The sequence below is a fragment of the Ptychodera flava genome, chromosome 10 (genome assembly GCF_041260155.1).
Source record: "Ptychodera flava strain L36383 chromosome 10, AS_Pfla_20210202, whole genome shotgun sequence".
NCBI lineage: Eukaryota > Metazoa > Hemichordata > Enteropneusta > Ptychoderidae > Ptychodera > Ptychodera flava.
Window position 1 is genome coordinate 41,967,522 of NC_091937.1, and position 17,303 is coordinate 41,984,824.

At 35.5% G+C, this 17,303-nt stretch overlaps 1 protein-coding gene across 2 annotated transcripts in view; it reads left to right on the forward strand.

The window, feature by feature from the left end:
• LOC139142833 (brefeldin A-inhibited guanine nucleotide-exchange protein 3-like) overlaps positions 1-17,303 on the forward strand; it is a 33,971-nt gene that overhangs the window by 1,338 nt on the left and 15,330 nt on the right. For both annotated transcript variants that reach the window (XM_070712998.1, XM_070712999.1), the window contains exons 2-7: positions 8,189-8,322; positions 8,905-9,039; positions 10,289-10,357; positions 11,909-12,028; positions 13,994-14,036; positions 14,670-14,757. The gene's annotated coding sequence lies outside the window, so the exon portion shown is untranslated. The remainder of the gene's footprint in view (positions 1-8,188; positions 8,323-8,904; positions 9,040-10,288; positions 10,358-11,908; positions 12,029-13,993; positions 14,037-14,669; positions 14,758-17,303) is intronic.

Genomic DNA, 17,303 nt, shown 5'->3' on the forward strand with positions numbered 1-17,303 from the left:
TAAACCCCCAAGAAAACTTTCTGGATAGTATGCTGCATATTAATTGCTTGTAGGCTCTTTCCTAACATGTGCCAGCTTGGATTGATAGGGGTTTAGTTGATTAACAGAGTGACTGAATACCACAGTGGTAGGAATAGTCTCATTGTTACGCTAGATTTTCCACATCCTTTCCGTGATAATTCTTTTAGAAAGAAAACCTCATTCAGAAAGTAGAAATGTTTCATTATGGTCAGGAATTCGTCCATTGAATGAACCAAATTTGCATCAGTAAATCCATGTACAGCATTATTAAAGACAAGATTTCCAATGATCAGCATCCAAATGGAATCAAACTGTAAGCCACTCAAAATTACATGTACATATGTAGCAGCAGTATATGTTGTCAGAGTACTTGGAAACCTTTCTTTCAAAATTGATAGAGTGGTCTGACTGAGCAATGCAACTAGTAGCTGCAGTTTAATATAACGTAAAATAATTTCAATAATTTTAAGCATTGATAATTTCTTTCAAAGCTTAAAGAGCAGTCGGAGAAAAAATTGCAATCACTAGCTGCAGTTTACCCAACATCGTAAATTACAGATCTGTTATAAAGTAGTAAAACATTGAGGTTCAAATAAGAGATTTTTACCATTATTTACAAAAACAAACTCAGATACCGTAATACAGTATCTATCACTTACTAGAACATTTTCCAATGATTATAAAGCATAAAGAATGTCTTCATGAATAGTATATCATGTACTTCCAAGTGATAAGAATCAGTATATGACAGAGCAATAGATGTGTAAATGAGCAAATAAATGAATGAATGAATAATTAATCTAAACATTATTATGGTCATTATATCATCATTACATGTTTTATGAAGCAGATAACAATGTTGTCAACAATCCAAATAAATATGACAAGTCCAAATTATTTTTTGCTGCTAGACATTTTCACACCAAATTAAAATGGCACTAATTATTTGTTCAGACTTCTAGCTATAGATATTTACAATACTGACATCAGAGAAGATTCATACTCAGGAACAACATACATACATTTAGAGAGAAGTCTGACAAGCAACTCATGTTGAATAATAACCAGTGCAGGAGCAATTATCAATTTTAATCAAACTTTCATCAAATAATTCCTCCAGAGAGATTTTGAAATATACTGTCATTATCAGTCATCAATATCTGTTGTCATGGCGATAATGATAAATTTTTTTTCAAATGATTTAATCATCATATAGAAGAGACATTGATTTGCATATTAAGATTGAGCCAAAGTATACTATATATTGTTTTTTTTTCAAAAATCCATAATGGCCAGTTCACAAGGATAAATTACAATGGAAACCAGACTTTTGATAATGTTCAGCAGCTGGGCCTTGAATGATCAACTGAAATTGTAGTGCTAACTGACCACCATGTTTCAAATTCCATAACAGACAGAAAGCTCAGCTGGTTTTCTCTCCAGAAACAAAAAAAACAAAACTGAAGACTTTTGTTATAAATTTTGGACGGATTAATGCATAAAAGTGTTGAAACCTTTCCAATTTCCAATGCCCTATTTTACTTGTTTGGTTTGTAGGGAAAACAATTTGTGTACAAACAGCAAGCACTGACAAACTAGCACAGGATATTCTACCAGTACATTTTCTTAAGTCTATACAGATAGTATTCACCTGTATCAGGGTCTATCTTCAGTATTTTATCTTGTTACATTGTTCAACTTTAATTTAAGGACCCCCTCTCAAAATGGTTTTGAAGTTCTTTATTGAACAGAAGGATAGAAAGAGAATTTGGTTCAGGAATATTGAATGGTGTTATCATTGAATGACACCCAAAGATACTCAATTTTTTGAAAGGTTTCATGAAACTTTTTGTGTTGAATTCAAAGATGTACTCACACCTACACCATAGAACACTTGATATAACAATGAGGTCCCACTATCATTCACTTCTTGCAGATCTCAATTCTACTTTTGAATCAGTGGCCTTATGTATTGTGTTGACCTGTACCAGGCCTTTGTAATTTTTATAAATCAGTAATATGGAAACCTTTTATAATGACTTTCTTCTTTGCAGATAAATGTTCTGAGATTCCAGTAATTAATTTATTTTTATTCAAATAGTGATGACACTCATCTGATAAATTTGATCACTAATAGTTCGGTGAAAGCATTAAATGATCATAAATGGTTCTTCAGATCATTTCAATGCTAGTAGTGGCTTTTTACAGAACTATACATTACTGTGATATATCAAATAAATCCAAAAGCTCTTCCGTGATAATCAAAATTACCTAGTTAACTTCAGTCAGGGACATTCAATAACAATAACAGTTCCATCTGGTTAGACCATCTGTTGAGGCATAATATAGCAACTATCCAAAGATAGATTGACAATAATATGTGGAGTGATTTAATAAAGCCCACGCTCAAACAATGCCATTTGCAATATGGATGTTCAGATTAAATTACCTCACAAACTAGATTAATAAAAAGATAAGAAAATATTATTAATTATTATTTTTTGATATCAATGATTAATATAATTCCATGGGCCAAGATTATGTTTAAATGGAAGTGGGTAATTAATTGATACATAGGTGGGTCTATTGGAAACCCTGCCCTATTACTAAACTTTAAAAATAATGTCCATTGCATTGCAACAAGTGTGTTCATTACAGTTTCCAGTCGTAGCCTGCAATAAATCAATATTAAATCTCTGAACCAATGTGGAAAGTGGGCATGTCCTTGGAATTAAAAGAGTCAACACCTTTTGCCCTGTCAAAGTAACAGCAGCTTGGTGCAGGAAGTCATCAACACCTTCAGATGTACTTGGTGTGCATACCCCACACGGTTTGCTCTGGGGAAGATGGCAACACTGTGACGTTAATACGTGATGTGATGTCACACTAGGCAGACGTCACAGTAGACAGACGTCACTGTGGACAAAAGTGACATGCAAATTTCATGGCTTGCTGTGCAATTGCCGAGCAACAAAATCCTGCTCAACCAGGCAGAACATGAAAATCACTATTTTTTGATGATTGAACATATTTCTGTATGCCAACACAAATACAAGCAGAAATATGATGCCCCTAGACTTTGACTAGTCTACTTATTCCAACCAGTATGTGTTTTAATGTATTCCAATAAAGATCAGGAACTGAATCAGTTGTACTACATGTTCAAACCTCTTGTGATCCACTTTACTTCGCAATGTAAGCTCTCAAGTTTATTTTATTCGGGTGAAACCAAAAGTTGATTGCTTGCCACAGTTGCAAGGTTGCAGGTTTTGTGATCACACCATTTTGATGCGATCACACCAACATCAACTTGACAAAGTTTTATTGAAGGTTGTTCTATTACTTTATTCAGTTAAGACAGTGATAAGCTAAAGACGCAGCGCTAGTCCATAATGTTCTGGGTTGTGGAAAGGGTATCGTATACTCTTAATAAGGGGTCAGGATCAATATAGGTAGAGACATTACAATTCTGCAGTAATGTCACACTTTGCTACGAGACCCTGCCAATTGCAAATATGATATACACTAGTATCAACTGAGCTAAGTGATATGGAAGAAAATATGAAGTAAACTTGCCAGACCAAGTGTAAATTCAGTGTTTCATACGCTGTAAATAAGGCAATTTGTAAAAGACTAGAAAAAGAATTCACTAAACCCAACTGTTAAGATGTGCTCTTTTAACGATGCGACTCAGGTTCAAAGGTCAATTTTAGCAATTTTTTTTTTATTTCAAATTTCGAACCACTGACACGTGGTCTTTCTTTTGGGGAAAGGTGTTGGGTCACATCGTACCGGGAAATTCCTGAAATATTACTAAAATGGCAACTATCAGCTACACCGCGTGCCATTATTTCCCTTTTGCCTTAACGGTCGCGGATTACCGACCACGATATCTTTGATAAACACGCAGAGATTATGTATAGGCTTTGTGGTATAGTGCGCATGCGCTAGCTTCAACGTTAGGCTTAGTCTGGCAGAGACCCTGCGATTCGCGTTCTCAGTCTGTCTTCCCTGTTGGAACACGCGCGCGCCCTTCAGAGACGCGACGCGAATCCCAGGGTCTGGACGTTCTTGCAAGCGACCGGTCGGATTTCTGCCTGATCCGGGTACTTTATAGAACTCCACACATCCGTTAATCAAACAAAAAATGACAAGTACCATAGCCAAATAAAATCAAAAATGAAAAACAAAAACATACCGCATATATAGGTCTACTAGCTAATAGTGTAATATTCTTTCCGCCCAGTTAGATAGGTGTTTCTTTTGAGGTCACTACCCTTATGAATATTCATACCCTTGCAAAAACGGACAGTCGCTGTGTCTGGCAGCGCGTGCTCACAGCTGCACAGCGTAGCCTTCGAATGCAGGCCCATCGTGGGCGCGCATAAAACAAGGCACAGCGACTGTGGAGAGTCCACGTTAGGCTCAGCGTTTTGAACTCCGCATGTATCGGTACGGCAAACACGTCGAGCAGACCAAAGCCGGCGCTTGCGCTCCTTACCGTCGAAAAAGCAAGCGAGGTCCACAAAAGCGGACCTGAAAAAGACGGCAACGTGCGCAAAGGTCGATATAAATGTAAAACAGTCCGACTTTGGCTCATACTCCCTGCAATAACGATCAAGAATGCAGTGAAGAGTCAGATTTGGCCGAGGACGCAGACGATAACGGAGACGTGCTCAGTTCAACAACTATGAAAGTATTTGACACGCTGCTTTTCGAACATATTAGGCCATGCTGATAACATACCCGAGTCCAAAATTTAGCCTGAGCGAGATGAAACTTCTGTTAGTTGCGATAATTTTATCACTCTTGCTGTACATGCTTGGTGTTAGTATCGTTTTCTTTTATATTTTTAAACTCTAGTTTTCTATCGTGCAGTCTTTTCGTGTCTGCTAAGAAACCTTGAACAACACCGTACCCGACATCACGCGACATTTATGTCAAGGAGTTTCCCAAGCCAGTACAGGAGTTCATACACTAATAATGTAGATTCACAAGAGCAAGTTCACCGATCTGCTAATTTTTCGAAACGAAATGCAAATATTTTTTTTATTTCATGCCTTTTCTTTCTTGAAATATAACCCAAAACTTAAATTACGTCAAACGTGAATTGCGAGGGTCTCAAATGATTCTTGTGTGCGTGTTGTCTAAACTTATCAATTACCCGCAGACTCCACAGCTGCTAGCTGGACCTCAACACTGAACGTAAAACAAACCCGGCTCAACTTCTAGAAGTGCTGAAACTAGCAATTTTTGCTATATGAGGTCAGTCATCGAAAGTTTGACTAAAAGTAAAAATCTCCGAAATAATTATGTGTGCGTGGTATTGCGCAAGTCGAGCGACTCCACTGTAGACTAGTCGATACTCTGTCTCTCGGAACACGCTGTCGATGACAGCCTGCACTGTTCTACGCTACGGCGTGATTATTATTAGTTTGATAAAATCGGTACAAGAACACATATAAAATAAAGTTTGAAAAAATAACACGAGTCAATCTCTCCCGTCGTACGAAGGGCGACAAGTTTGCAGTGCGGTGCAAAAGCTAAGAAAATACGACAGACATTTTATGTTGTCAAGAGTTACATGTGTTCGTCTCATCTTGAGGTAGGAAAACTAGCAAGTGACGTCCCGTTCGCACAGTGTCGGCGCTAACATGAACTTGACAATCACTTTTCACAAAGAACATGCATAAATTGCCGATCGCGAGACAGGAAGTAGACAACTTGAGTCAAGAACAAGTGAATGCCCGACGCGATCGCGCGACGACAGCACATAAGTCTCGATCGGATAGACTTTTTTACGCAAGTTTCGACGTCTTCGTCTTGACTGTGAACTCTGGTAACCAGATTGTAACCGTTGAGACAACAGTATACAGTTAATCTACTAGTTAAACGTTCCAAAAATGGATTAAATCGCTAAGTACCCCTCTGTGTTTGTTGTGTACATACCACCCACTGCTGGCACTAAGCATTTGCCAGTTCAGTGTATAATTTCTCTCTATTTTCACACGATCTGCAATCCTAAACATATTCAAAATTCCCAAAACTGACTCTTAATATTTCAACTTAGTCCTGATGTAAGAAAATTCGCAGAAAATAGTGCGCGAGTTGGACTTCTTGGTCACAATGTGTGACGCATAGGTCGTTTACACAAATCGTCGATTTTCTCAGTTCCGTTTTTGGCAGTGCGTGCATTATTCAAATAAGTATAAGTCGGCGGCGCCTGGACAGACCAGCCTGATTTTTCACCTGTGGACAGTGAATGAATATATCTGAAAGACCGTGTCTCAGATTTCCGATAAAGGGCCTGGAAGTGAAGATATCCTGACAAACGTGAACAAAGGCCGATAATTTATGCAAAAAACGTCAAGTTGACACTTTGAAGGTGCATTGTGCGAAAACAAAAGCGAATTTCAAAAATCCGGGACACGGTTTTTTGCCCAGTATACCCAGCCGTCGATAGCCGTAAACAGATCACCAAGGCCGATTGGAGATTTGTACTTACACTTTTTTGAGTAAAAAAACTAAAAAACACGTGTTTTTGAGTAAAACAGCCGTATGCGCACTGTTTTTAAAAAACTAACAAATTTTCTGAACTCTTCGGTGACCGAGCAGATAAAAAAAGTACCACATGTCGGGTGTGTGACCACGTCTTCTTTGTGAAAATGAGGATTGAAAATAAGTGACAATGAACCCGAGTCGCTACCTTAAAGGAAATGAATTCCAAAGGGAATTTGACATACTGCTGATTAAAAACTGGAAATGAGCTCAGTAGGAGGGCAGTTTGCATGCGCCTGGCAAGATATTTATAAATCTGATAGTATTGAAACTATTTGTGACGTAAATGGCTGCCATTTTAGAGAATAATGCCATTTATTGGTCAAATACATAAAAACTACCCTTGCAATTTGTGAGGGAAATTTGATTCAATAGCCAAAATTACTGACAGTATTGCACTATGGCTGAGAAATACCGGTATCATTCAATATACTCAAGTTTGAATTCATGTGGGCAACATCAGTACAATAGATAAGAAAGTAATTGAGAAAATGATTATAGTGTTCAGTACAGTGAAATGGTCAATGATATCTAAGGAACTAGATACAGAATGAAAAAAGAAAAATATTAGATTTTCAAAAGAAAGCTGAAAAGTTTGCTCACTATTGATAACAGAAAATTGATTCACAATGAATGGTTGTCGAGAGAAAAATTTAAAATACAGTTGTTGATGCGTTGAATGCTTCTCTACCAAGCAAAATTGTAGAGATAACCTCATTTGATCCCACAACTTTAAAAAATTATGATCAGCCATCAAAGTTCAAAAACAGTTGCAAATAACTTGAACAGATGATTTATCCAATTATATGGAAGTCATGGAAGATAATTTGTTTTGCAAGTTCATGAAAATTTTGCCTGACGTACATGCATAGTGACTATATCCAGTTTGTTAGGTGGTATACGCCTCAAAAGTAGAAGACTTAAACTTTTGCTCAAACTTTCATGAATGAAACTTTCAACCATACTCTTACCAAATCAAGAAAGAAAATCAGGGGTCATCATGAAGTTTGATGCTAGAGAAACAAAATTACTTGACATTTTATACTGATATATGAAAGTCAAAATGACTGCCATCCATATTATAGCTCTATGGGGAAAAACAAAATTTTCAGTTTTTGAAAAATTAAGGTGGTGATAATTTTTCTTTCCCCAAGAGCTTTCAAATGAGCTCCTACAAGTAGTTGATCAGAAAAGAATTGTAAAAATTTGAGAGTCCGAATATCTGTCCCCAAGGCACATTCTACCATTATATGTTCACTGTAATCCTGTGGGAAAATATTAACCCTTTGAATGCTGTAATTCTTCCCACCAAAATTATAGTGCAACATTTCACTAAATTTTAAGAATTTTTCTGTAATTCTTTTAATAATTTTGGATCAAAGGGACATCACATTTCATTGTCTACAGTTTGTCACCAAACTTTTGGCAAAACTCTGACAAAAATTACAAAGGCAACAAAAATTGACTGTGACGCTCAAAGGATTAAAGACTCAAGAATATGCCACAATCTGCTGAATATTGCAAAGAAATTATTTCAAGCAGCAGATCAGCTATACTTGAAAGGGAACTATGTACTTTATTTTCATATTTTCATTGTTTTACTTTGCAGACATCCTTGATGCGCAGGGCCTTGCTAAGACGGCTCCAACATTTCAGTTGCGTGAGGTATGCCTGGAGCCTCTGAAACTTGCCTTGGAGTCAAAACACAACAAATTAGCAACTTTTGCCCTCGGTGGATTACAGGTAACTTCTCTTTATGGTTTTTCAGTAAAAGACGCACGTCGCACCGGGCACTATGGTGATGAAATGATCCATAATTGAGGCTTTCAGATTATGTTTTATGATCATCCACAATTTTCCATCTTTTCTTTTCCCTACAGTCATCCATCTCATCTGTTAAATGTGCCATCTAATAATTTCTCAGGCAGTTATTTGGAATTTGCAGTAATTATCTTCTCAATAGTACATGACAATGATTCCCCTTGGACCGTCATCTCTCGTAAACATATCAAATAACTTGATTTGATATCCACAGGCTTTAGCTACGAATGTTTTGTATACTCGTGTGGCCTGATCCCAAATTCAAAATTTTGCATCTTTCATGAGTTTGAACTTCACGATGTTATTTTTTCTGGCTATAATTTCATGTCAATTATTAATTCTCAAGTTTAGATTGCTATGGTCACAAATGTGTGTACTGGAGCATCTCCCGTTTCTGTCTAATTTTTTTTTTTCTGTCTAATTTTACATATCTGGAATTAATTGCCATTGTGTCGCAATAGGTAAAATATGTATTGTTATTCATGAGATGTGTCTGCCTTGCAGAAACTGATCGTTGATGAGAGATTCAAATCCGATGCCAATGAGGAAAAAGAAGAGAACCAGATGCTGATGCAGATTTTGAAACTTCTCTCCATGACTCCAACATTACCTGATGAACAACAAGTAGAAATTATGAAGGTAATGTTTTTTGAAAAATTTGAAAATAGAGTATTAGAGGGATTGATGAAGACAATTATCATGGAATGATGCTATCACCAGTAGGCCATATCTATAGATTTATGTATATATATATAAACGAATTGCCCATATTCTAATTTTACAATAAAAAATATCATATTGTGTCTTGTACAGGCATTCATAGAAAGTTAAATACAACCAATTAATTGTCTTGATATTAAAGTGTAAGTTTGATAAAATTTTTCAATGTACAAAGAAACTTTTGTTTACGTAGAGAAAGACATCTAGCTTCAAGTGTGAAACGAGTTTGCAATAAAATTTCCTTTTCTTTTTTCACTCTATTTGTTGTTTATATTTGGTTCAGAATGATTTTCAACAAATGATGAGAGAACAATACAAACACATATCTGTCCATTTTATAAGTAAATTCAATGGAATATGTCTGTTTGAAAGCAATGACTTCAGACTATCAATCAGATTCCCCATGTGAACCAAGCCACTATCACCAGATATTGACGAAGTGATGACAGAACTCTTAATTTATTCCACAAGGCATTTATAATCAGATGTCCTACCTAAATAAATTTTACAAATGTTTTGCCTTTTTACTTATTGGTAAAATCATAGTCATATTTGTATTTTACATACAGGAGACCTCTCACGTCTCCATTCCTTCATTTAATTTACAACATAAAGTGGAGTCTTTGATTATATTTGGTTTTGGTAAACTATAAATATTCTACAAACAGGTAGAAATGCCAATGTAACTAAGAATATCTGTGATCTTAGTATTTTTCGCTAATAGCAATTAGGAAACACAGAATATATACCATAAGTGTTTACATAGGATTTACAAGGACATATCTGTGTACATACAATGTAAGTAATTAATTACTGATATAACTTTACAAGCATTTACAATGTCAGGCCAACCAACAGTGTATTATTTTCAAAAATATACATATTTATTCAGCTGTTACCAATGCCATACCTGACTAATTGCAAACTTTTGTTTGAAGAATTCTTTTTATTTCTGTCACAATCCAATTTGATAGTTTGATAGTAATTTTTATGTCCATCATGTGGAAGGAAATCAGCTGTTACAATTAAAGCGTGATGATGATGATGCAACTGGTTCAAAATCAGCCTCAAGGTTGTTTCATCAACAAAAGGATGTTAATAGGCAATGTCACATCTTTTACAGAAATTCTGTGTTAAATGACATTTTTTTTTTCATTTTTCCCACTAGTTTTTACTGACCCTGACTTGTTCAGAAACATACATGGTCAATGCAAACGCTGTCCTCCGAGTTTCTGAGGTAAGATACACAAAAGAACAAACAGACACTGCAAATCGTATACAGTACATAAAAAAATTTTAATCATGAGATTTTAATGTATTTTATTAAAAACTAACATCGTGAAAAATGACTCATAAGTGGAAATTATGAAGAAAAATGCGAACAGACATGTATTCAAAAAATTAGCAGTGATTTTAGTACTTTCTCGTTGAGAATTTTATTCCGCATTTAAACTCTCCAACTAATGATCAATTTTATTTATTGGCTTGAGATGAAGTCATCACATTTGTTTCCTGTTCACAAGGTCAAATAGACAACTTTGAAAGAAGTTATGTGTTATGTGTATATGATAACAAGGAAATTATTTTAGCGTGCAGAATTCTAAAACTTTCAGATATTCGACAAACAAGATGTCATGTATGAAGTCATTTAAAGCTTTGTTTTGGTAAAGTTTACAAGTTAGCTTTGTTAATTTTATTGATTGCAAAAAAGTCAAATGCAACTTTCATGATACAAATTGTGAACTTCTGTGTTGTGGTCAAGTTTGCAAGAGTCATTCAATTTATTGACGGCAAAAAAATCAAATGTAACTTTCATGATGCAATGTGTGGACTTCTGTGTTGCGTTCAAGTTTGCAAGAGTCGTTCAATTTATTGACGGCAAAAATATCAAATGCCAGTTTCATGATGTGATGTGTGAACAAATTTAGGCAGAAAACTTAAAAATCATTCTCTACAATGAATGGTAAGTATCAGTTTTTATTCCAGATATTGTCAAAGGCATGACAATATTTTGGTGTAGGGGATACGTTCTTCATTCTTTTCTCAGGTATAGGCTTTTGAAGCTTAGAAACTTACCTGGTAACGATTATGATTTTGATGTTTGTATACATTCCACCGTTACCAGAAATGATTTTGTATATAATTATTTACAGTTTTGTGTGGATGTATTTAGCAACTGTAAGGTACATGTGAAGAATAAGGTCAAGACCACACTGATTGGAACACTTACAACATTCTGTAAAGCACATACCTCGGACCTAACTGAGCTCAATTCCCATCATGCCTCAGTTGAGTCCAGCAAGGTAATAGGGCTGCTGGGGAAGGGGTAACTGAACAGCTACTTTCCACATTCAAATTGATTTAAGCACAGTCCCTGGATAGAGGGACTGTGATTTAAGCCACTGTGAGAAAACTAGATTAGAACTAGCTAGAAAGGGAAATTTAATGCAGAACCAGCCAGGATATGTACTTTTGTGCAAATATTTTAGGTTTGGCTTTGAAGATTTGAATGTGGAAATGGTGGTGATATATATATATAAATATGATAATAGCTCAGCAGTGTCAGTTATGAGAAGGAAAAATCATTTTGTAATATGGTAAGATGGAGTCCCATCACAAAAGAAAAGATTTGTCAAATTTTCAACTCGGAGACATTCATCTTCTCCAATGTTGAGAGAATAATATGATAAAATGGTTTCTCCTACTTGGTAGACTTGGTGCTGGGATGAGCATGTTATCTACTAATGCATGTACTTAGTTTCTGATATGCAAAGTTTAATTTCCACAGATCTGCATAAGTACATTCAAAGCCAGTCATCAAGTTAGCACACACACCGCCGTAAAAGCCACTCTAACTCAAATGCTGAGTTCCGTCAGTCTTCACCTTAGAGACAGACAAAAATACAGGGTAAGGTCATCAGGTGATCATCATGTGGTGTCAAGTTGCAGTGTCATGTGGTTGTCATGTGATCAGTAGTGTCTAGTGGTGGTTCAATGTGTTTAATGTTTGCCCCACAATGTCAGTTTGATCATAGCTATGGGATGCATGCCTTTTAGATGTTAAATGTCTGCAAGTAGTGATATGCTAATAGTGAACTTACATATGAAATATGATATTGTATCTTGTTGATTTATATGACATGCCATGGACTGTTTTTAAGTTTGAAATGATGTCAGTTTCTTGACACAGTTACATTGTTCCAGTTTGTCATCATAAAAACAAGTTTCACCCGTCCTGTGTTTGCTAAGTTTCAACGCATGTGTACATGATTCGGGAGCTGCAGTGCCACTGACACTATTCTGTAGTAGAACTTTCTTGCTACATACCTCATGCCTCTTTGCGGCATTAGCTACTTGTGCTTCTGCTTGACTTTTTTGCTGAAGTCCGTAGAGCGAAATAAAGGTCTGACTCACAAAAATGGTATGCCAGTAATAATCTCTGTAATATGACACTGAAGGGCTTACTGCATAGATAAAGATGATATCTGTACTTTGTACCCACGTGGGACATATTAACTGATGTGTTTAAGGTAATGGCATATTATGCCGTTCTGTTATTGAACCAATGACACGAGACGTTGCACCTTGAAAATGTTTCAAAACTGCTTTGTGTTGAAACTTGTGAAATCTAGATATAAATTACCATACCTGTACATGATGGCGTGACTGTGATTTAGTCATTTAGAAGCTAAATTATGTGGATGATAATTTGAGTTGTCCAGAAAATTCACTCAAAAGACAGATTCATTGAGTTGTGACGTGATATAGGTCATCTATTTGATATGCTTTTGGAGTTGTAACTGGTGTGTCATTCAAGCATAAATATTGAGATGTTTTTTATCAGCAATTATGGTATATTTACAATAAATTAAAATTTATAGAGGCAACATGTGCATCCATTAGAGATATATGTAGAGTAAAGCTCAGGGATCAAAGTGGAGCATAGATTTGAAGACTTTGAAACTGCCTAAATGTGAACAGGAAAACAGTTCCAGATAAAAGGTGTACGCTATAGAAAAAAGGATCCAGCACTATTGATTTTCATACATAAGTCTCAAATTTTCGGCCAGATTGAAAAATGTATTGAGTGCAATATACTGCTCCAAATATATTGGTAGAACAGCTGTGTTATCATTTGTGAATAATAATTAGGATATCAAATTGAATTATGAAGACTAAACAGTGGATGGAATTAATTCAGGATTGGCTTGTACAGGTATACTGTGTTTGGTATTATGTTTTCCTTGTTGATGTTTGTGACTACAATATTTGCATCACTCAACCTTTAAATGTTTGACTTTTCTTTCAATGTTTCCCAAAAGGTAATGCAGTATCATATCCGTTTTATATTTCTACTTCCTACGTTTGTAATATATCAGGAGATTTTTACTCCTCTGCATTGTTCAAAGATTATGATTCCCAAAGGTTTTTGTTGTGAAACCATCACAATTGTAGTGTTCACTACACTTTGTTCATATGCCCAGCTTTGAATTGTCTATTTTTGTCGTGTATTTATTCTGGTGACTGGCAAATATCACCAGATGGTACTTCAAACTGTAACTCTCGTCACATCATGAATATAAATACTGTTCACCATGCCATGCCTACAAATTGAAACTTATCACTCATAGCTGTGAATAAAAATATGTGTAAAATGAGAGAGAAATTTCTCTGAATTTTTTTATCAGAACAAAATTGACTCATTTTAATTTTATACTTGCGTGGATAAATTGTAGCTGTTCACTTGATTTGACAAAAGTGTTTTGGTTTTAATGACTATATTACTTGTTCGTTTTGCTTTTAATCTCTACACAAATTTACACAACATAAAACAATTTTGAATAGGTGACAACAATTGTCATTGAATTTACAGAATGAAGCTGCTGATGATATGGTTGCCGAGTTCAGTACCAATGGTGAGCGGTTCTGATTATCTTAAATCACAGTCTATAACATATAAATACGGCAGTAATTATTAAAAATTCAGATTTTTCAACTGGTATGTGTTCTATGCCACATTTTACACAAGTTTAAGACCAGTCCTGTGGAATTCTATACTCACAAGATTTTGGTGAATGTACCCTGTATGTATAGAACAGTAATTATTGAAAAGTCAGATTTTTAGAATGGTACATTGTCCTACACTGCATTTTACACCAGTTTATGGCCTTTTGAGTTTCTATGTTCTCAAGATTTTGGTGAATGTAGAACGTTTTTATGTAGGAAAATTAATTCCATTACTGAATCCTAAAAGTTAAAGACTAGCAAAATTCATTAGCACTTGGCTCGCACCGAACAAGTTTTAGAATCAACATTAACCTTGTAGGTGCAGATGCTTTATAAAGCTATCAAATGGCGCTTTAGAAACATGATGGTTTTCATCATGAAAATTTGACCCCAGTGTCTTTCAAGTGTGCCTTTGATTTTGCATTATATCAGTCACGCAACATTTTCACATGCATGTTTTCAGACACTTGTTTGGAATGGCAATATCATAATCATAATAACCAGCATTATTTATAAGACTTGAAAATTTCGTCACTTTCTAGGTCAAAGTTCAAGCCCAACTGACACACTCTGTGAGGATATTGTCAAAATATTGGAATATTTCTGCAAGAAATTGGAAAACTCACACAGGTAATGTAGCCTTTTATCAACAGCATTGTAATTATCATTTCATTTTGCTAATGTGTATGCTATTATGTTAATTATCATATTTCACAGATGTAGTTGCATGTGAATGATAATGATTTTTACGCACCATTTATTCCAATAATTTGTTTCCACTGCATGCAACCTGTTAGTTTTTCATTCTTACTTTTACTGGTATGTAATTAACGAGACAAGTAAAGTTTCAGTGGCACCCTAGGGAAAATCAAAGCAAAATTTGCTGTAAAGATATTCACACAAAAAATTTTCACCACATCTTGTGTGTGTGAATGTGATAGGGATACAAACTCTCAAACCCTGTGCAGTGAATCCAATATTTACTACCGTACTAATCTACTAAAGTGACACAATCGCCATATGTCATGATCGCTTACCATATGCCTTGTGATCTTTTGATAAGGTTTCTATCTTTCAAACATGATCAGAGAAATTTTTAAAATGTCAGAGCTTAGTATCAAACATACGACTACCATATTTCTGAGACAAAGCATATGTCTAACCATACCTATTTTATCCCTTCAATGCTAAATATGCCAGCATTTTATGAATACCTGTGATTGAAGGATTGAATCAGTTAATATTTTTGGCAATGTTTATTGTTAACCCTTCAACCTGCAATGGTTGCACCCAAACGTATTGTTTTCAATGGTGAGTGTGGATCTGTTTACTGGTAAAGGGGTGAACATCTCAAATTAGGGAATTGCTAACTTAAAACACGGTCCCTGTGATAGACAGACCATGCTTAACTCTATGACAAGTGGATCATTTTGGAAAAAATCCTGAATTTGATTTAATATCTTCAAGTTGAATGTCAGCTTTACTGAGTAAAAATATCAATCATTCAATCATGTGTAAATATGAATAACAACATTATGTAAACACAACAAATTTATATTCTTTGGTGACTATTTTTATCGATACTGGATTTGTCATTTTTTCTTTGGGTATTTCTACTAACATATAATCTCTTCACATTTCTTTCAATTCATGTCTAACACTCACTAACTGATTCTCTCTATAGCAATCTATTCTGGTGCCATTGTTGGTTTGAAGTACAGCATGTTTGAGGTTGAACACCAAAATTTGATCTGAGATTGCATGCGGCAACATGTGCTGGTATAAATCACATGGTTTTGGAGTTAGTGTTTGACAACACCTATTCATAAACACATTGTTTTAAAAATGATAGATTATGCATTTCAGAGAAAAATCCCAAAGTATAAACAGAAAAAATCACATTTTACTAGAAGATTTGTGACTTGACAAGATATCCTCTTTGTACAAATGTTATTTCTGTTTCGCAGTGACAATGACAAGTTAGAAGAGATATTCTGTCGCTTACCATCCGATTCTTTCATTAGAACTGTATCAGAAAGGTATCTATGCAGTTATCATCTAGTATGACATCATCATCACTATGGTGACGGCCATTCGACATTTCAGAATTCCAGAATAAGTTAATCTAGCACTTTGCCTTGACTCTATGATTATTTTGAAAACTACAGTGAAATTTTACTTTACAAAGTGAAGTTCAATCCATATGCATACATAAGTACAGTAGATCTCCAACACTTCTTTTTCATAAAATATTGAGTAAACGATATGTGTAAAATGAATTGAGATATGTTTGCTTCCAGTAAGCTGTACATTACTTTGCTACAGAATTATAAACATGTCATATCCTTGACAGCTCTTCTCTCTTCCTGAACCTGTCATTCCTCCTCAAATGCAAAATCTCTTTTAAATAAATATTTCTCCCTCATTTAAAGGGAAACCTAAGTCCAGCGACATTGACCGTTTATCCCTTCCAAAATCACCCTTGAATAAAATGCAGCTCAAATTTGCAACATAATTGCACGCGCTGACGACTACGGCGCGACGAAAAGAGAAGTTGAAGTAGACGACATTTATGGAAATGAGCTCTGAATCCCATGGGCGCGAAAGGGCTCATGGGAGAAGCGTGCGTGACGTCATCGGCGATACAGACGATTGTAGCTTGCAGCTGGAGGAGTACAGTGAACAGTTTAGCGCGTTCGTAAGACGACTCTGGAGAGTTCGGACAGCGATATTTCTGACATCGAGTATTACTTTTCCCACACTGAAATCAAACCATACTAATTTGAACCAAGATATGTAATAATGGGAAAGTATCTCCACACATCGTTCGCGGATGGAGTCACTGTGCTTGTACAGACCCCGAACTGGATTGGAGACCTGACACTGAGTGACTCTGCGATGCTTCAGCGTTACGTTTCTAAAACAGAGTTTTCTTTATCAGTCGCTTAAAATTAATTTTTGGTTCGTGAATGATACGTAAGTCGAGCTTAGCCAGATCTTTGAGGTTGCGAAATCTTCAATATATATCGGAAAATATTTATTCGCAATTTGACAAATGTATAGCGTCGTCTTTTTTTCGAAGTTGGTGTCGAACTTAGGAAGTCGGGCTTACTCAGATTTACAAAGTGATGAAATCTCCGATATAATGGATATTTGCCCGCTATTTAAAACAAAAG